General features: G+C 33.0%; 1 long non-coding RNA gene across 1 annotated transcript; it reads left to right on the top strand.

The window, feature by feature from the left end:
• The first annotated feature begins 532 nt into the window (after positions 1–532).
• On the top strand, positions 533–3,502 carry LOC147514446 (uncharacterized). The gene is made up of 4 exons (XR_015213213.1): positions 533–723; positions 1,159–1,222; positions 2,240–2,506; positions 3,123–3,502. It is a non-coding gene; the product is annotated as an uncharacterized LOC147514446 (long non-coding RNA).
• The last annotated feature ends 663 nt before the right edge of the window (positions 3,503–4,165 follow it).

The following is a 4,165-nucleotide window of genomic DNA, read 5'->3' as shown; positions in this document are numbered from 1 at the left end:
TTCATATTTTAATAGTACATATAAATATTCTTAAGAATAAAGATGTAACAAAAGTTATAGAAAGAACCACAATGCAATGGGGACCAAAACTTATTATCAATTGTCAACCTTCAATCTAACTCGCACTTAGCTTGCTTCCACGTTCCAACAAATACTCGGTAGGTAGATGTGGAATGCAACAAAATTCAAACAATCTCTACTACTAGTATATCTATAATGATCATGGCCTCTTAAATTCATCCGGGACATTTTCTGACGCATAATACCCTTGATGAATAATAAAATCAGATGCCTAGCTATTTATTAATGAGGATTACTTGGTCTTTTTATGTGTTTATAAATTTTCAGTACCGATATTGTCCTTAAATAAAACAATTACTTAACACTTTTAAATAGGGCCAATCAGTCTTTTCATGTGGGAGTATATTAGAAAACCAAATCCACGCCATTCTCATTTGTACGCATTACTATTAATGCCATTTAATTAGCAATAATTGCGTTATTTAATAAACTAAGACTTTAATTACCACAAATAAATACACGAAAACCTTTCCGTTTCAATCTCGACTCTACATCTCCCACCTCTTTTGCAAATAGTAAAAAAGAGCTCGCTCCTAGATTTGAAACGTTTTCCCAACTCTTTGCTTGCAAATCCCCTGAAAAAGCCACTCTCCTTGAAATCGATAAAATCAGTTTTTTCTTTACTAGATGGATGCGAATTGGGTGAGTGAATTTTGACCATCACTTTTATAGTATTGAATGGAATTTGTTAAATTTTTCACAAGCCATAATTACAACAACAAAAAAATACTCTTTAATTTGGTAAATTTTGATTTGTTAACTTTGATTATTTTGGTGTGGGTTTTGAGGCAAATGTATTTGGGTATTGGAAAGATGCAAACTTGGTATCGTGGATGATGTGAATTATATTGAGTTTTGTGCTTTTAGATTGGGTTTATTGAATTCAGTTATGGTGATTTCATTTGGTTGGCATAAATGATTATTTGGGGGTATTCTATGAATCATTTGATGCAGTATTCTATGAGTTCTGTCACTTTTCTTAAATTATGGGTATTAGTTTGATGACTCGGGGGATATGCATTGCAAATTTGGGTTTTGAGTGGTGGTGTCATGGTTTAATTTGGTTATCTTTTGCAGGACCCCTTTGCAGAATGAATGTTTGCAGATTGTAGAGTAACAAAGTGAAACCTGTATTAGCTAGGTATGGTTCATTGTTCAATTACTCATTTTTGTTGTTTGTAGTTATGACATTCAATTACATTTTATGGGCAATTGCAGCCTACTATACTGATTTTGGTATTGTGCTTTTTTTCATTATAATTAGTTGTTTTTTATTTGCGTGAATTATTTGATTTATAGAAACAAATGTATGGCAAGTATTAACAAAATTGAGGATCCAAGGGTTATTATTTATATTTTTTGCTATTTCATTGAATTTTGCTCTTTTTAACATTATCGCATTACTTTGGATTTGTTTATTTCCTGTTTGTGCGACTGTTCTATTGCGATCTGAAGCCAAGTTATATCCGTAAAGGCATAAACATAGTTAACTCTTTGATTGTACTCATTATCTTTTATAACATTTTACATTGTAAAATAGCTTCCTCCGAGATCCTTGCATGATGACGAAGAGAATATGGATTTTACTTATAAAACACATATTTTGAAATATTCATTTAAATTGAAATATTTGCCTTAGTGATTATGCATGAAGACTCTGTAGCTTCGGAAACATGGGCTTACTGGGGTTATGTAGAAGGACACATTAGCCTAAATGTTACTTTTGTTACTGAAATTTTCATGGTATCACACAGATGAGTGGAAGTTCGAAAAACTTATGGCAACATGAAACACATGGATAATAATTGACATGTACGGGATGCAGTGTTCTCCATTATTGTATTTTGGGTGAACTTCAGGGAAAGTATTTGGACTTATGTTGACATACCATCACAATCACAAGTTGAAATGTTGAATATTGCATCCTGTATATGTTTCTAAATGAAGGTACTCCACTTGGATTGGTTTCCTAATGCCAAAACTTGAAATTGCAGTACTTAAAATTAGTAGTGTAGGTTAATTGGGTGCATCGTGCACAAACCATAGGTGCTCCTAAACTTTTTGTATGTGAACCTAAAAGAAAGGAAAGATTCAGGAATAAAGTGCCTTAGTTTATACTTCTTGCTACAATGTATATCAGTATACTGTTACTACACAGGAGGTGGATATGAACCAGAGATTGCCACAGAATTGCCTAAAGAGATGTTTAAGAAACTGAGACTTAAGAATTACTCCACTAGAATGAACGAGTCTGGGGGAAAGAAGCTGTACAACCCCACTTTTGCAAAGAGAAAGACAGATAACAAGCCAAGCAACTCTCAAGTGAAGAGTTACTCTGCTGAACTGAACAAGCCCAAGGAAACAAAGCTGTATAGTCCCACTTTTGCAAAGAGAAAGAGTTTTAATAGTCCAACCATCACCCAAGGTAATCAAGTTTGGTCATGGTTTTAATCTTCATTCTTTTGTGCTTGCCATATGATATACTTTCTTGTAGAGGTATTTCCCTTCCCTTTTATGTGCTTAATAGCTATTTTTTCGTGATTTCAAAGTGAAGTTTGAGTTGTGTATATTAGATTCAGTGTTTGATAGGTTTCTGGTTGTGCATTGGCTTAGACCATGGAGGTGGAATCCATAAAAACATAGTAACTAATTGTGTAGTTGTTTTACCCTTGTAGTGGGCCTTCTACCATTCTACCAAGACATGACAAAAACCCTTTTTTTTTTCTAACACAAGTAACCCAGATTTGAATCTTTCTCAAGTCTTAACAAAGCAAGACCAAAATTTGAATTCCATTTGTCAGTTGCACACTTTTTTTGCTTCAAGCTAAGCAATGTAATCGCATATTCTAACCATTGTAACAAGTCTAAAGTCAGCATGGCCTACATAAAAGATTGGGATGGAATTTGATCTGTATAGTTTTACTAAAAAATCACTTGGTCAAATATAAGAAGCTATGCAGGCACCTTTTTGTTTTTTGTTATTAAATTGAATTAAGTAAACTACAACATTTTACTCGTGATGTAAGTTTGGCAATTTGCAGAGCAAAAGGGAACAAGGGAATCTCAGCCAACTATGGCACAAGGACCTTCCAAGTGGAGTGATTACTTAGCAGAAGATGAAGATGATTTGTTGTTTGGAACAACTGGAAGTTTGGATGATGCTCAGGCTCCGTTCAACCATAACATGTTCGAGACCCATTTCAATGATCAAAGAATAGAAGATGAAGTCCACCCTGACTTTCATTGATAAGTTCCCATGTTGATATGTTAGTGTTCAGTGTTGTGATTCAGGTTTATGATTTTTGTCATTACAAGTGCTTGTGTTTGTAACTTTGACCAAATTACATTCTAGAACTCTCAAAAGAACCATGGGGTAAAAAGCAGGAGCTCTGGATAAATAAAACTTTGCTTACCAATTTTATGATGTAGTTTCTCGAAATTTTAATCTCCATATGGAATTTTGGCTAGAAAAAATAAATAAATAGGCACTGTGGAAGTTATAATAGTTTTGAATTTTGAAAACTTTGATGGTGAAATGGTAGATACGCAATGCTCAAAAACCAAAATCATTATTTTGACATATGTAAATACTCAAAATTCATTCTACACTTTTATTTTCCATCCACGTGCGAGCACGTGCATTTTAGCTAGTAATATTAATGTATACATGTCTGTAATAAATAATGACCACACCACCAAAAAATAGTTTTTTTTTTCGTTGTATTAAAACTATATATATATAGCTCGGCTCCCAAAAGGACCTTAAATAAGGACCAAATCTAAAACACCCACAACTTCACCTACAAAATGATTTAAAACCTAATTTTTTGTGCATATGATATACTAACCATAAAGAACATCTCTACAAAAATTCAACTTGTTTGACAATTTTTAACGTTGCCAAAACATGATTGCAAAAACTAGACATTTCTGGACTATTAGATATTTTTTCAAAAGTGGACAACAATTTTTATCTAAGTTAGAGGATATCAAACAAGATGAATTTTTGTAGAGATGTTCTTTATGGTTAGTAGATTTTAAATCATTTTGTAGGTAAAGTTGTAGGTGTTTTAGATTTGGTACT

The sequence above is a fragment of the Coptis chinensis genome, chromosome 2 (assembly GCF_015680905.1).
Source record: "Coptis chinensis isolate HL-2020 chromosome 2, ASM1568090v1, whole genome shotgun sequence".
NCBI classification, from domain to species: Eukaryota; Viridiplantae; Streptophyta; class Magnoliopsida; order Ranunculales; family Ranunculaceae; genus Coptis; species Coptis chinensis.
The sequence above is the reverse complement of the archived record's forward strand: the minus strand, read 5'-3'. Positions and strand labels throughout refer to the sequence as shown.